General features: G+C 45.8%; 1 protein-coding gene across 5 annotated transcripts in view; it reads left to right on the top strand.

Annotated features, from left to right (window-relative positions):
- The window catches only part of MYO18B (myosin XVIIIB), a 1573426-nt gene that overhangs the window by 579570 nt on the left and 976096 nt on the right, over window positions 1-17760 (top strand). The gene's annotated exons all lie outside the window — the stretch shown is intronic.

Raw genomic sequence — 17760 nt, forward strand, 5'->3', positions numbered from 1 at the left:
TTTTTCATGAAAAGAAATGAGAATATGTACATTTGTTTCATAGAAACAATTTGTTATCTGTAACTCCACGAATTTGAGATGGCAAAAACTAAGGGGCATATCAGCAACAACCTGCGATAATTATCGCTAAGCGCACTTAGCGCTAGGATAATTATCGCCGGCTAATGTGGATTTTTATCGCTGAGATAGCGTGCTATTAGCAACGCTTATCTCAAAAGCGATAAAAATCCTAGCGCTAACTGCCAAACGTGAGATTATCGCTGGAAACCCAGCGATAATCTCACGAAGTTTGACGTTAGCTTAATGATAGAGCCTCACATACTTAGCCATGATATCCACCTTTCATAGGATATCATGGCTAAGTCAGTCCTGAAGCAGGCGTAAGGAAAGTAGCGTTAACAGGGGTTATCGCTACTTTTCTTGCCGCTATGCTTCATAGCGTGGGGCTTGATGATAGGAGAAATGTCGCTTAGCGACATTTCTCCAGTCATGTCAGGTCAGGAACGTCCACTTTGCATCTCATTAGAGATGCAAAGCTGGGCGTTATGAATCTGGGCGCTAATGCAAGGTTTCACGCAATAGCTTGACCTTGCTAATTAGGTGATAAAATTATCGCCGCTTTTCGCCCGAAAATGGACGCAAAAGCGGCGATAATTTTATATCGCCTCGTTGCTGATATGCCCCTAAAAAGGGTTGTTTCAGAGTGAGGTTTGGGCTGAGTCAGAGTGGATGTAGATGATATATTGAGAGAGGTATAGGGTGAAGCATAGGGTAGTGCATTGGAGAAGCTCAAAGTTTTTTGTTTTTTTTACAGTAGAAGTAAAGTAATAAATATATAGATACATAAGTACATAGAGGGTATACATGTATAAAGAAGGTAATATATCAAGAATTAAGTTGTATTTAATAAACTCAGACTTTCAATGGTTTCTGTACATTAAGCGCTGATGAGATACCGAACAGCATTCATGATGCTGGCCATTATCTGCTCACTTGTTTTCATCAATTTGCAGGCACAGAATGGGAAATAACATGCACAGGGTTAAACACCGCCGATTTTTCCCATTTTCTGGGCCTTTTCCGCCTGCTCTGAGGAGTTGGGAGTAGCCCACCTAAACTGTTTTGGTTTTATAAGGATTACCAGGTGCAGGAGCACTGGGCTACTCAAAATCCCACAGAATTTTTGCCCAGGGACTACTGCTACAGGTGACTCATTATGAAGGCCTAATTGGTTATTTTTTTAATTTATTTTTTTAATTTTTATATACCACAAACTTGACATGAGAAACATAATATGTTACACTTTTTTAGGCATGGGGAGATGAAGTGATTTGCCCTAAATCACAAGATAGTGTTGGAACAGTCCTTACTCCCAGATAATTAAGTCTCCCTTTTGCTCTCTCGGTTTTTACAGAGGAGTAACTGGTCAGCAAATCCTTTGCTTAAAGTATTTTTTTTTTAATGCAGTGTCTAGTCAACTTCATGACCAGCATAGCCAAAGGGCAGTTCAACACATTCATTCTTGACACAGGAATTTCAGGACTCACAAACAGTAACACAGTACCCAGAAATCATGAAAGGTTGAAGTACCACAATTTCCGGGTAAGGCATTACCTCATATTTACAGTTTTCTTCATAGGAATATGGAATAACCATGGGAAACAATCTTTCCACATCCATTTAGCATGTTTTTCTCAATTCTGTGCCACCTTCCCCATGCAAATATCACCATGTTTTCTGATGAAGGAGATGCAAAGAATTTGGAGTGCTGCGTCCCTGCTCAGTTTAAATTCCCCGATTCAACCAGTAACTGCTGTTAACATCCAAATGAGGATTTCCCTTATTCTAGAAGTGAGTTAAAGTACAAAGATTAACTGCTTCTTTGAATACTGATATATACTGTCCTGCCGCGGCCGGTGAGTGTGGTGGGGCCGGCTGGGGGGGATTTCGAGAGACGACCGCAAGGGAAAATTAATTATTTATTTAATTTTCCCTTGTGGTCATCTCTCGAAATCCCCCCTCCCCCAGCCGGCCCCACCGCCCCACCGCTCTTACTTGCAGAGGCCGCAGCTGATACTGTCACAAACTCTTTTAGGCACAACTTTATGCTGTTATATGGACCCAAATCATGGGGCGCAGAGCTACCACTGTAACATATCCTGTGAATACCCCACATCAGATCTGACTGTTCTGCACTTTTCTTTTACAAACTTTTGAAATCCAGTACAATTTGGTCTAGTGGTGGTCTAATCAACTGAATGTTTCTAAATGAGAATGGCTATTTGCTTATGCAAAGAGGCAATGCATTGCATCTTACACATAGATACGTAAATAAAGTAATATAACCTTGTGTCCTCATGGGGATGGAAATCTTCGCAATCCAAGTCTCTATGTCCATACAACATTGATTTTTTTCTAGCACACTCACAGGCATTTTTAGAAATCCCAACTGTGCCTCACTGGAATGTTCCAATATGCTGTTGTTTTCTAGGCTAGACTCTAGATGTTCTGACATCCAGTCCAGTAGCACCCTTTAGGGATCTCTTCCATTCTAATGCCGTAGTACTGTAACTTCAGGTCGGATACTAATATATATTCTGCTCAATTCATAACTCCAGGTAGTAGAAGTGCCTTTCCTGTAAAAACTCCATATATAACATAAGCATACATTATCTCCCTTATATACCTTTATATAAGGTATATAACCTTTTAGACCCTTGGTGTACATGCGCTTAATAAATTCCCTATAACATAACATAACATATTTATTTCCGGTCAATTAGGGAAAACAGGATAATGACCTTCATAGAAAGATAGTGTTCCATGAAAACAGTTCCTAAACCCTGGATTTCCTGTTGGTCATACTTCATCATATTAGTTGGGATTGTTGGGAAAACACATATATCCAGGTGACTTTTATGTGCATGCACCAAATCTGCATGGCACTATTAACAATTTTTGGCAAAGCCTATGGTTCTCAGTTTTCCAAGGCTTGTCGGTATTGGCTTTGTCAATATTTGTGAATTGAATTGACTAAATCATTGGCAAGGTCATAACATTGACCTTCCATCTTGGGTCATTAATTTGTATACTTCCAAGATGGCCATCAACTTGTGTGGAGACACAAGGTGGTGGCCATCATGGATTGGTATGACAACAAGGATAGAAATAAAATTGTTATTCCATACCAAAATTGCTGCCACTTTGCACCTAGACACAACATGATACTCACAACTACTTGCTTTGCAAAGCATGTATAATTGGCAAGCCAATAGCAAGGGGCAGCCTTCTTTGGCTGTTATTTTCTGTACTTCTAAGATGGCTATCAAGTTGAATCTAGGTATGGTGCAAAGTGGCGGAAATCTTATCAGTATAAAAATCAACATTCCCAGATGTGCACCTGCTGCTGTTGCATTTGCCAATGCTTGTGACATCGTTTTTATTGGCAAAGCCAATATCAGTAAGGTGTTGGAGGAAGTGGAGTGAGAGAGAGACTGGCAGTGGGAGAGAGGGAGAGAGAGAGAGACACTGAGTGGCAGCAATGTTCATAACAATTAAGGCAAGGGAGTGAGAAAATATGTGTGTGGCAGATACTAAAGATCACTGAGGAGGCATTTGTGGAAAGAGATAAAGAAGGGATGAAAAAATGAGAGAGAGGGAGGAGACAAAACATTCCCATCAAGTGCTAAAGCTGAAATGACAGAGGTGCATGCAAATAAACAAAACTAGATCACTGTGGTCAAAATTGGAAAGGTACTTCCAATGAAACAAAAAGCAAGGGGACTTCATGTGCATACAAACACAGAATAAGGAAGAAAGCAACTGAATTAGACTCAGGAAGTGAAATAGAGAAGAAGACTGTGAGAAATTGAGTTGTTGGTTGGGGGTGTGAGCCCTTCTCAAGCAACATCCACAATCCTTGTCCTAATATATCTTCCCATCTGGTAGCCTGGCACAAAAGCAGTCAAGCTTAACTTAGAGTCAATGAGTAAAGTATTTATGCAGCACACACAAAGTAATAAAGTGTAAACACAACCCAAGAAAAATCACACTCCAATTTAGAGAAATTGAGTAAATTTTACAAATTGTTTGACACCATAATGACAAAAATCCAATCAGTAGAACCGGAAATATGAAATTTCAAAGATTTAGGTAGGTATAGCACCTAAAAGCACAAAGCACTACTCACAGGTATCTGGTCGTACTATAATGGGTAAAGTCACAAGTTCAAGCAGATCACAATGGGGCATGAGCTGGACACAGTGACCAGGTTCGTCCCGCTGAAAATGTCAATTCTCAAAGTCTGATGCAAAGACTACAGTTCGTGGGGGAGGAGACAGCGAGGCTCATATAGAGAGAGCCGTGGATGGTCGTCGCTGTAGACCAAAGAGCAGGCTGGGTGTTGTGGACGGTCATCACTGCAGCACAAAGATCCTGTCTGGCCTCATGGACAGTTGATGCTGGAGCTTTGTGTTGGCTGTCACATTGAGCTGTTGGTACTGTAGTGCAAGGTGCAGTTCTCACATTTCAGGCTGGTGGTTTTTGTAGCACAAAGAGTCAGATCCATCAGAGCTTTACACTGGCAGTTGTCGTGGGCAGTGAGATCTCGGTACGAACAGGTCAATTGGCGGTCGTGAGGAGCCTAAAACTACAGATTTTCTCTTTCTTTAAAAAGGAGGTGTGCCTTCTAATGCCAACCAAGGGCCCAGGACCTTGGGAGGCAACTCAAGGGGGTCAGCGACTCAATTTAGCAGAGGGCAGTAGGGCTAAGGCTGGTCCAGTTGCAGCAGGTTAGCTGGGTAGGTGCAGGGAGGCCTCTGGAGCTTCTTGTGTCCCTATGGCTCATAAAAGGCAGTCAGCAACCTGACTCTTTGAGTCACTTTACCAGGGATGGAGGGAGCAGGTTTGGGCCTCAAGCAGCTTGGCAGTCCTTCTGTAGTATCCACAGGACCAGCAGTGTACTGAAGAGCTGGTCTGAGGGTCCAATATTTATACCTGTTGCCAGCTTTGAAGTGCAAGAAACTTCTGACCGTCCCCCACATCTGGTTCTGGAATTTCCCTCCTTCCCCTCCCTGCTCCTAAGATGTCTGGAGTGACAACAAATTAGTGTGAAGTCCTTTGCTAGTGTGCCGAGGAAGCCCCTTTAAAGTGCAGGTGTGGTAGGTGACAGCTCCGCCCCTCCCATTCTAACAAGATGGCCCATCCTGTCAACATCTAGTCCCCCTTTGCTATACTATCTTGGAGGAATGCACTAGGGGCAACTGCCAACAACACCTGCTCATTCTGACCTAGGACAAAGGCTACAGGTACTAAATAAGACAACAAAATGGCAACTTTCTAAGAGTGGCATTTTTAGAATAGTGACTTAAAATCTGACTTTACCATTAGAGAGGGTGTTCAGCTAAAGTTCATTAGAGAACAAACAGGAGATTTCAACCTGTTTGCAAGTAAAAGTTATCACTTATAAAAGGGAACTCAATGTTCTCCTATGGGAGAGGTAGGTTGCGCTGTAGTGAAAAATGAATATGTGGGTTTTTCACTGCCAGGACATGAAAAACGTAGAAGTACATGTCCAACTTTTTAAATACAATGCACCCTGCCCTATTGGCTGTTTAGGGCCAATTCTAGGGGTGACATATATGTATTATAAGCGAGTTTTAGGCTTGGCAAAAGGTATATTTTGCCAAGTCAAATGTGCAATTTAAAACTGCACACAGGTTGCAATGGCAGACCTGAGACATGCTTAACAAGGCTATTTAAGTGGGTGGCACATTAAGTTCTTCAGGCCCACTAATAGCATATCTTTAACAGGCCCTGGGTACATGGACTTCTAAGTAGATACAATATGTCAATTGGGTGTAAGCAAATTTTACCATGTTTCAAGGAGAGAGCACAAGCACATTAGCACTGGTTAGCAGCGGTAAAGTGGACAGAGAAGAAACCCACACTAATCATTGGGGTTTTGGATATATATTTTAACTTTTATTCACCAGATTCTGCTCAAAAAGAATTGATGCTGAAGTTTCATTCTGTGTGTTTTGTCGGCTGTGTGAATGTATTGTGTGCTGTTTCAAGGCTCAGCCTAGCAGTCTGATGACTGGATGCCAATCTGGGCCATGTAGAATTATGATGAGTAGCTGGCTGTGAGAACCAGTTACAGAAACAAAGTGGAGAGCAGGGCCTTCAAGGATGCAGTGTGAGGGTTTGAGAGAACAAAGGTCCCTTGGAATTCTTACTTTGTTAAATTTCTTGGGCTCTGTGTTCAGCAATTGAGATAGGGTCATTCTTGCCTCTTTTACCAATATCCACAGGGGATTTGCAGCCGCATTACATGAGAAGGTCGGTGAGGGGCATTCAATCTCACACTTACACATTGCTTCGAGCTCACACTTTCATTGATTTCAGTAATTCTAAAAGGACGGTAGTTTAGGCTCATTGCCCTGTTCAGTTTCCCTTTTGGCAAAAAGGGCTAGGCATATAGCCGTAAATCTTTAGCTTTAAATGGCATTGCCCTTTTGAAATAGAACAGGGTTTAGTTGTGGTTAACTTTTCCTCCAGATTAGAAAATTATATGCACCTCGAATGTATCTATTCAAGGGAGTTTGCAGTTAACAAGTTCTGATTCTCCCATTGTTCAGTTTAAGTCATAGTTCCCACGGTTCTGAAAAGGACATTCCTCTAACATAACTATATGATGAATTTCAGAATGACTTCTTGGCGCTGTTTCAGGATAGGCTTTACTGGTGCAGCACACAACCAAGTGCCTGTTTGCACGTGCTAGCAGTGTGTAAAGTGAATTCATTTAACCCAATAATTCTCTAAATTGTTGCGTTATTTTAGATAGCACAGCTCAGAAACAGAAAGAAGTAAAACTTTCTTACTGTGTCTGCAATGTACTGTCTTAAAATAAAGCAGTATCTCAAAAAATATATTTTTAAATCATTTCATTTTACACACTGTAGATGCATATAAAACTGACTCTCGGCAAAAAGGTTCAAGTGTTGAGCCACCCAAAAAATTGGAAGTTTTAAGTGTTTTTGTTATGATCTCGTGTACACCTGTGCCATGATGTAATTGATGCTCGCTCCGAGTGTTCTGGTCTCCATGGGGATGCTGTGGGTGGACAGTTGGAGGGCGAACACAGAGAGCGAGTATCCAGTTGTATGTTGGTGGTGCTTTGTCATATTAAACTACTTTTGAAGCACTCGAAGAAGCTTCGGCTCATTTAACACTGGCGACGACCGGGAGTTGAAGCACCACCGACCCTTACAGAACCCACGGAGAATTCTGCGACTTGGGTGGACTTTTGGACAGAGGCTGATGCGGTTGGACCTTGGTGTCTATTTCCTTTCTGAATGACTTTCCCCTTGAATGCGCGATAAGATCGGAACATCATTTTTTTGGACTGAGTTTGCTGTCACTGTGTTCGTCAAAAAGGGAACAACCGAGAAATCGTTTCCCCTCGCATGGAGGTCAGTTGCATGTTTGTGCCTTGTTGGATGGTTGCCATTGTGCAGCCATTGCGAAGTGACAGTTATCAAATATCTTCACTTACCAGCGACTAACGACTGTTCGTCTTGCTCGCCCTGACTCTGTTCTCGCGCCCTTCCGCATGCGCGTCCTCGCGACCTACGCAATCTGTATTGGTCCTGGAAATCACCAGCATGTCGCGTCAGCACGCATCAGCACGTCGGATCAGCGCATCGTGTCACGTTAGACGTGCCTCCATTTTTTTTTGTGTCTTGTAACCATGGATACATCCAGGGCTCTCTACGAAGAAAGAAAATAATTAATTGTTGTTTTTCTGGCATAATTCTTGTTAATTGGTTATTTGTTTCCACACATTTGGGATTCTTGATAATCCTGTCTCTACTTTTAAGTATGTCTTCAACCTCGATGAGCCAGCCTCCTGCATTCCTGTGTGAAAATGGTGAACCATTACTTCCTTGCAAGCGATGGAGAAATCCTTTTGTCTCCTACTTGGTGGCAATTGGTGGTGAAAGATTTTCAGCAATAAGGAAGCAAGCCATTCTCCTACATAATTTGGGTTAGAGAATCCTCTGTTTCTCACGAAGAATGGGCAGATGCTACTTCTCATGATCCCTTATTCTCAAGTATCAAGGATTTTATCATTAAAGGATGGCCTGTCCGTTGCAAGGATGTTGATCAAGATCTTGTTCCTTTTTGGTCCATTCATTCCGAATTAACTATTTTGCATTGAAGTTTGATGAGGGGTAGTAGATTTATTCCTCCTTTATCTCTGAGACCGAAACTGATAAATCTTGCTCATGAGGGGCACCTTGGGAGGAGTCTCACTAAAACATGACTTTGTGAAAGATATTGGTGGCCGTACATGGATCATCAAGTAGAGGTAGTAGTTAAGGATTGTCATCAATGTTCATCTAATGATAAATCTAAAGTTGTAAACAATGCTCCTTTGTCTCCGGTTGAAGTTCCCAATCAGCCGTGGACAAAGTTGGGTTTAGATTTAATGGGTCCCTTTGATTTACTTGCGCCATCTGAAAGATTTGTCATTCTTTTGGTAGATTACACTTCTAAGTGGGTGTCTACCAAATGTGTGAGCAATGTCAACACTAGAGTTATCATTGAATTTTTGAAGGATGTATTTGCTGGTGAGGGTATTCCAAAATAGCTCATCACTGACAATGGAGTGCAATTTGTGTCTTCTGAGATGGGGGAATTTTTGAATGACCGTGGCATCATTCATCTCAAGACAGCTCTTTACTCTCCTCAGGCTAATGGTCTTGCAGAGCGTATGAACCGTGTGGTCAAAGGTTGTGTACAAACAGCCTTAGATATGAAAACCCCTCTTAAAGATGTTTTACGTGATACTTGGTGGGCTCACCGTACCACAGTTAACCATGTCATGTGTAACTCGCCTTTCTTACTTCTGCGTGGCAGGCATGCCAGGTCTAAGTTGAATCCTTGTTGGCTTCCTTCTCAAAATATAATCCCTTTGGATGGGAAGGAGGTGGAAACTAGGATTCACTCTTATCAAAAAGAGTACAAAAAACGTTTTGATTCCAAGAATGCTGTTAAGTCTAAACTATGGAACATTGGTGAGTGGGTTTTGGTTAAGAAACCCAGATTCTCAAAAAAAGGTTTTTCGGAATTTATGGGTCCTTTCATGATCTATTCGATTCATAAGAATGTTGTTACGATGCAGAATGGTTGCAAGTGGAATATGTCTAGGCTTGTGAAATACACTGGGCCTGATCCTTCGTCTATTTCTAGCTCTTGCGATGCTTCACATTTTGCTCAGTCCAGTTATTCCGCTTTCTCTAGTTTTGGCAATTCTCTTAATACCCCACCTCCTCCAGATCCAGGTTATGTCCAGTTTAGGAGGTTCCCTCGAAGATTGCATCGTACTCCTGCAAGGTTTAATGATTTTCATTTGAATACCTTTTCATAGATTTTATTTTGTCTCGTTTCCTTTTCGTTCTTCTTGTTCTTTTGTTGTTGTTTGATTCCTGCATTATTGTGTATAGGGGATGTGTTATGATCTCGTGTACACCTGTGCCATGATGTAATTGATGCTCGCTTCGAGTGTTCTGGTCTCCATGGGGATGCTGTGGGTGGACAGTTGGAGGGCGAACACAGAGAGCGAGAATACAGTTGTATGCTGGTGGTGCTTTGTCATATTAAACTACTTTTGAAGCACTCGAAGAAGCTTCAGCTCATTTAACAGTTTTCTATTTTGGTTCAGCCAGCATTCAACATCTGGCCCTATTGCAAGCATTTCTCATGGGTTTAGGCAGTGGCGTAGCTGGGGGGGGGGGGTCGTGGGGGCGGTCCACCCCAGGCAGCACTATTTTGGGGGCAGACAAAGGCATTCAGATAAGGCTCGGCTTGCTTTCGTGGACGTTCGGGGACGGGCAGAGAAGGAATAGGACTCGGGCAATGTCCTCTTCTTTTTTGTGCTGGCAGCTGTCCCCCCCTCTCTTCCTATTATTCCCTCTCTTTCTGTCTTGCTCCTCACTTACTGAAAACCGTAACTTGAAGAAATGGTTCACAACTTCTTTCCTTCTTTTATTTAGTCTCTTCCCTGTGAAATGGATCCAAAAAAGAAAAACACTCTTGCGGGAAATGCCCTTTTTTCTGAAATTTTCTATTCCAAAGTGCAGCGGGATGGAGAGAAAAAGGTGGTTTTAAATATGAAAAATAAATACATAACTAAATAAAGCAAGACTGAGAGGTTGCAAAGTGGCCAGATTGGTGTTATTCACATCCAAACACATCAGCCTCACTTTACAGACTTTGCAGTGAAGCACTACTTTTGTTTTCTCGTCTTTCTTTGAACAGCATTATTGTCCCCAGGTGGGGAAGTTCACCATTCCTGGAGGTACTGCAATACCTGGTTGATGGATGGATTGGAAAACAAAATTTGTACCATGGCTCTGTTTATGGATGTGGTCTTTTTAAACCATACTGCTTACGTTTATTAAGGATATAAGCAATGGACTTTGAAACTGTAGTCATGTCCTTAACTTTTCAGGTAAAACCACTCGCTGATTTCTGAATAGTGAGTGAGAGATCGTTAAGGTAACCATGTTGTTTCTGCTTACATTTCACATGCTTTACTCAATCTTGCATTCCCTATGAGTGTTTGCTTTTACTTTTTTTTTAGGCAGCATATTACTCTTATCAAGTGCATAATTTGAACTGAGCCACATCCAAGTGTTTATAGCGGGCACAATTAGGTTGTAGCTGAAGGCAGTGCGAGTTTCTCTCAGTGGGGCAGTATGGTGTTCTGTGGGGGAGAGGATGTGGCACTATGGCCAGAGTTGTCGAATTTGAAACTGGGGAACTGGGTTCAGCCTTCATGACCAGTCCACCAGACCACTCTACTAAGGGAGCATATTCCCATGCTAGACCTTACAAGGCCCCACTAGACCATAGAAGGCTTGATGTCTTAGCACAAGCAGGTGTACCCTAGTGGTGTCAATTGTGAGTTAACCTTGAAGGCCTGTCCACCACAATCCATACTGAATTTCATCTCCAGTCTTGCGGGCAGGCCTACAAAGCAGCACACCCTAGAGCAACAGTGATCCAGTCACTGTGACTCTGTCACTGAGGCCACATGAACCTTGAGCAGGTTAGGGCGGTGCAAACGGTGTGACCGCACTGGGTACCTATTCCGGGTGGGTGCGTAGTGTTTGCAAGTATATTATGGTTTAAAAAAAAGTTGCTGCCACCTTCCTGGCCTCCAGCAATTTTCGGAAACAATAAAAATGGCATGATAACTTCGGTGATTAATGTTCTTCCTAGAGAGAGATCCGAGTTTTGTCTAGTGGAAGGGTTGACTCCTGGAAAGGTAGCACAGAGGGTTAATATACCTGCTGCAAAGACCATGTACCATACAGATCACAAAGTGCACTGCTTTAATGGGGGACCATGAAAAATGGTCATTTAATGTCAGCTGTAGATGATGGATCCCTGAACCGTGTCATGTATGTGCATGTTTGCATTGTGCTGAGGGGATAACCAGGTAATTGTTCACGCAGCTCTCTGATGGATGTCACATGCGTTTTTTCTGAGTCCCTAGATAGATCATGCAGTCTGTGTGTTCTCCTTTGTACTGCCAGTCACCGGTGTATTCAACTGTGTAGCCTTGGACCGTGTCATGTATGTGCATGTAACTTGCATGAACGAGGTAACTATTAGCGGCGATACTACGCGTCTCTCGGTCCTCTTTCAAGTGCTTGCCGTCCTTTTTCCCCAGCAACCCCCCCCCCCCCCAGGAGCGGCAATCTGAGAGATAGCCCCGGGCGCCACAAGCTCTACCTACGCCTCTGGGTTTAGGGCTATAGAGGTGACCAGGAGTCACAGCCTTGCCTCTTAGCTTGGCCCCCTTATAACTACATCACTGCTTTTTTGTCCTTGGCCTCGGAGCTGTCAAAAGCAGTGCCAAAACAGAAGATAAACAGTGCTCTGCCATATGCTATTATTGTGAAAATATGAAAAATGATGTTTGAACAGAACTGTGACCTCTGTGCTCTGCAAGTGTGATAGTTCCTTACAAGTGATAATACATCAAAATATGTTAGCAATGTTAAGGAGTACATGAAGCCGCTAACAAAGGTAATATACAATATGACCTGTACACATTTCAACTGGTAGGCCCAACCTCTATTATTTTTGTAGGCCTTGCCTACCAGACAGATCTGGTTGAGAAAGACCATATGTGAACTTACGAAGGGCTTACAGCAAACCTATTACTTTGGATTAGTTGGTTTTATTTTCACCCTCATTTACCTACTTCTTATTCAGTGGCTTGCCTTCTTCTTCTTGCGTTTGTTCTAACCTCTTTACCAACCTATCGATTTACTGACTTGTATCCTTCCACTGCTCACTTTCAGGGAACTATTTTTTCTTTTTAATCAAGCACTACATGAAAGTGCATGTTATTTCCAGATCTGTCCCTCGTGTGCTTCTCTCCCTCCAACTACCAGCACCCCTGTGTTGCTCTCTCCCAGTGTGCTGCTCACTCGTGATTTTCCCTAACTCCCCATCACTCAGTGTTCTCTCCATCATACACTTCTCAGTATACCCCTCTGTTGCTCTCTCTGCGTGTGTTATATTTCCACTCTTCCTTTTACCCACTCCCCCACCTGCTCCTCCATTGCTCTATTTCTGCGTTGATCACCCGTGTGGCGAAATTCAACTTCTCGAGCAGTTGGTGCACCTCCCCCAGCATTGCCTTTTTCTGCTGCCTCATTCTCCCTATGTGTTCCCTCAGTTTGGCTACCTTTTTTGGGTGGCAATATGCACGTTTGTGGTTGGGCCCTCTGTCTTGTCCTGGGCTGGCGGGATGCCTAACTCTTGGGCCAGAGTCATGAAACCTTGCATGAGGTTGGCGCAATCCTCAGAGCCTGCTCTCCCAATAAAAAGAAAGTCATCTAGGTAATGGACCCGTCCTTCCTTTGGAGCGCGTGACCCCAGCTGCATTCCAGATAACTACTGAACGCCTCGTAGTGCACGGATGATATCAGCAACCCATCGGTAAGCATTTGTCATAGTAGTAATGACCATCTAGCTTGAAACCCAACAGATGGTAACTGTCTGGGTGCACCGGCAAGAATATGAATGTTGACTCTATGTCTGATTTCGCCAGCAAGGCGCCCTTCCCTTCCTGCCTGATCAGGTCCACTGCATCGTCTACTGATGCGTAGTCTACCGTGCATGCTCCCTGTTCTAGCAAGTCATTTATGGATTCCCCTTCGGGGTGGGACAGGTGATGGATTAGCCAGAATTTCCCAGGCTCTTTTTTGGGCACTACTCCCTGCGGTGATACTACCATATCCTTTATGAATTGAAGGGGCCAGCCACCCGCCCCAGTTGTGCTTCCTTCTCTACCTTCTGTTTATCGACACCCGGGTTGTCTCTCACCAATTTTAGGTTCAGGCTCTCCCTGGCACCGCTGGGTCCTTTGTAAGGGATTGGGAAGCCCTGTGTGAAACCTTCTGCCAACAGTTGCCTGTCCGCTGCCTTATGATAGTTTTTTAATAAATGTATCAACCTGCTTGTCTTTATGGGTGTCGGTAGAGCCTGTCCCCCGCCCCTGTCCCTGCTGCCCCTGCCTGTGGGGGCCTGGACCTCACTTTTTTGTGCCTGGCTTGTCCTTGTTGGCCCATGCTCCTGTGGCCTTCCTACAGCATATTGTGGGGCGGTTCCCCCCGCATGACTCGCAATCGTGTTTGAATCTGCATGCTGCCCCCCATTTACAGTCGTCTTTATTGAACCTCCAACATGGCTTGTTAGATTTGCTACTGCCCTGGGTCTTCCCTTTGAACCCTTGGCTCTGCCCCTCGTATTTGCCCTTACTCCCGTAGGGCCGAAAATTGTTCTCCTTTGAGCTGACGCCCTCCCTGGCTGCCACCATGTGTTTTGTGAAACCTTCCATGTCCTGACAGTCCTATCCCATTATTGGCCATACCTGCATCTTTTCCCTAAAGCACTCATCGTACTTGATACTGCTACTACGCCTCGTGTACCTTTTGCTCGTACAAAATCATTGCTGCTGCGCTCTGCGGGAATTTCTCAATGAAGACGCATGCCAAGGTTCTGAATGCTTTCAGCCATTTCTCTATCAATCTTTCTACTCTGGGCTTGCTGTGGTCCCTCATGTCCTCATCCTTCTTATCTTGTGTCGCTAGGTCTAAGCCTGCCTGACGCACTTCCAATAGTGAGAAAATGTCTATGAACTCCTTTCTCCAGATACTCTCCTTTACTGTTAGTGGAATGAGGTTGGCTAGCCCTAGAACTTTTGTGGTTGTGGGGGGATCGCTTTGGGAGGAGCGCAAGTACTCGCTGGCTGGCTTCCCGTTCGTGTCCTGCACCTGCCCTGTTTTGTTTATACTTGTACCCCCCACCTGAGGGCTGCTGTCCCCCCCTGTGTGGCCATTTTGGTTTGAGTCACTTCCCCTTGCTGCGCCTGGCTTGCTACCCCTTTGTCCTTGTTAGCAGCCCCTTTTGCATGGCTTTTCCTGTCTGCCCTTTGTTCCAGTGGCTGGCTAGCCCCTTGCCCCCTGTATCCCATGGGGTGCTGCCGGGGGAATGGAGCGCCTGCCCATGGCTATTACTACCAGGGCATCCATGCTGCTGGGGGAGCTGCCCCCACAGACCAAGCCTCCCCTTGGAACTCTTGTTGCCCCTGGCCTAGCCCTGTGTGCCATGGGGGGTGCATAGCCCATGGTCCTTGCATTGCTATATTGCTTACTCCCTTCTGAGTGCCCATATTTACATTTTGCCACAAGCTCCCTTCAGCTGGGCCGCCTCACTGACCCTTCTTGCGCCCTCACGTGCCGCTCTGTGCACCATGCTTACCACTCTCTCTGTCGGGCGAGCTGTTTTGTCTCCCGTGTCTCTCTTGAGGGGCCGCTGTGCTGGCTACAGACCCCTCAGCCTCGCTGCTCCCATCCGCTTCTGAGCTAGACCCCTGCTCTGGAGACAGGGCCCTCTTACTCTTGCCCTGTTGGGGGTTCCTACCCCCTTTTTCCGCTCCCTTTATTGCCTTCGCAGGGACTGCCGTTTTGGCTACAGGACCCTTTCCTCCCGCCTTCTTCAGGGTTGGTTGAGCTGGGGAAGCCAGCCGTGGCCTCTTCTTCCCTGGAGCTCCTTCCTTTATCTGCTGGTCCCTCCAGCCTTGCCCCTTCATGGCCACCAGCACCCTGGCTTGCTCCAGCATCCTTTGCAGGTCTTCGTCCAGCTCGGGCCCTGCGTCTCTTCCACGTTTCTTCTGGCCCTTTCTTGTGGCCTCAGGCACTGCCTGGTTCTCCCTGAACCGAGCTGGGGGCTGTGTGCTTCTCCTGGCTGTCACCCGCTTTCCGGCCATTCCTGCTATCACCTGTGTCGCCTTGTTCCTCGCCAAAAAAGTTCCCACAATCCAGGCATTTCCCCTGCTGCAGTCTGAGCCCAAAGATGCCTATTGTAGCAGTGTGTCTCACTGTCCTATCCTTTTTGCCAATTCTTTGCTTTGCACCTGCTTCTGGTTGGTGCTCTCTTACCTGCCCTTGCTTGTACTTTGTTACTTTTGCCCAGAGTATAATGGGAATTGTGCCCAAAGACTTTCAGTGTTTCACCCCAAATGCTTTGGGCTTGCGTCTGACAGTGAGGCCCCCTCGGTCTTCTCCTACTGTCTCATGTCTTCGTTCAGAGGACCCACTCTGCCAGACCCACCCAGTGCTGTTCATGCCTTTTCTTCGATGCTGCGGGGCAAGCCGGAGACTTTCCGCTGGCCTCTGCTGTGGAGCGTCCTTCACTCTCTGCTCCGGGATCGGTAATACCTTTGCCCCCTCAGTTCTGGATTGTGCTGCTATTCTGATTCCGGAGATCTCCCAGATGCAGAGGGGACCGTGTACCTTTCCGATGCGGCCTCTGGGCATGCCAATCCTCTGTTGCGCACTTCCTCGTCTGTGGGGCGCCGCACCTTTCCGCTCCCTTTCTAGATGCTGCTCACGGCAGGATGTCGCAAAAGCCAGCTGGTGTCCACTCCCCACCGCCTCAAGTGCCTTCCGAATGCTGAATCATGACTGGACGCCGCAAAAGCTGGCTCGGGTCCGCTCCTCCACTTCGAATGCTTTCCTCCTCCTCTTCTTCCGCCCTCTGGTCTGCTGAGTGGCTGAGCTGAACAAAGGGGCGAAGCTCCGGGTCGATGTTAGGGGTCCTCAGGAGACTGGATCGGCTGCAAACGGGGAGAAGGTCCCGTTCAGGTCATTGTTGGGAATACTCAGGAGTCTGGATTGGCTTCTGCAGTCCCTCCAATGATATGCAGCCTTCCTGCGCTTCCGAAAGGTCAGTCCTGCTGCATTCGCTCTGGCCCGAATGCTTCTTCCTTCTCAGCGAGGGGTGGGATGATAGTGTTTCTCTTGGCCCACTGGCCCTCTTTTATCCCCCCCTCGCCCAAGCTGGCTCGCCCCCTAATTGGGGGGATCCGTGCTCGCCCTGGGGTGCCAATCCTGGTCGCCCCCTCTCTAGCGGGCATGTAAATTGAGCAGGGAGGGGCTTTCCGCCCCCCGAAAGTGTTTGCCCTGGGCCCCCATCGGGTCCCGGCCCGGGTTTCTAAATGCTGGCTTAATTTAAAAACAGTGGGGGATATTCTCAAGAAAGTGTGACAAACTTCACAAAATTACCGTAACGCAACTTTGCATATCGCAGTTTATCACGGGAAAACAACACAGTGTTAACGTAGTATTCTCAACCCGGCGGCACCATGCGATAGTCCCTCTATAACATGTCCCTGATCCCCGTGGCACACTCCAGCACGCATACAAACATCAAGTGGGCCCCCGTCCACCATGTGCCCAAAGGGGTCCCACCCCACACATCACCAATTCCACAACACACACATGCACCCATGCGAATCGCAGCAAAGATGCGTATTTGTGAGCCACACTGACAATGCAAGTGACACTACATGACGAGCAGCATGGCTGAAGTACAATCACCATGACATTGTGCACGTCACGACACTGAGGTGGCTGAGTCTGGACCACATCCGTAAAGGAGCAGGTTACACTCTGACACATCCACATGCACAAACAACCACTGACGTCAACAATACATCTGCAGGCAAACAACGCACAAGACTAAAAAGACCGTCCAAGAGCACAAATGATCCAAGTCGCCAACATCACAGCACCTTAAAAGCACAAAAGTCAAAAGCACACTGCCTCCAAGGGATAAGGGACAGCAAAATCACAGATGCAGGGGCGACTCTACCACAATGCAGCACACACACATAGCAATGACAGCACATCCACATGGACGACAATGTGGTACACCGTGCAACACTTACACTGCAGAACAGAGGACACAACTGGGTCCGTTTGTGCGTAGAAAATGACCAATCACATCTGACATAGCTGGAAACTGTGAGATTAAAATGGACGTGTACAACCTCACCTACGTCATGTGGTCCAAATGTGAACTGTCCCGCATCAAATAGTCCGCTCCTCCCAAACAGTCACAATGTACATCGTCATGCAGTCTGTATGTAAACCTGAACAATGTGTCAACATACATGCCAACACAATGTTAACAAGCATCTGCCCTTCACAATGCAGAGGAACAAACAACACCTCCAGCAGACCAGACCAGACAACTCTACAGTGATGCTGAAGAGGAGCTCCACACTTTCAACACCGATGCCCTACAGCAGTTCATTGACATCTTAGGCAATCGACCTCCAGGAGCATGGCATCCCAGCTGCAGAGAGGAAACCCCACCCCTGCACAGACC

This window comes from Triturus cristatus, chromosome 11 (assembly GCF_964204655.1).
Source record: "Triturus cristatus chromosome 11, aTriCri1.1, whole genome shotgun sequence".
Taxonomy (NCBI): Eukaryota; Metazoa; Chordata; class Amphibia; order Caudata; family Salamandridae; genus Triturus; species Triturus cristatus.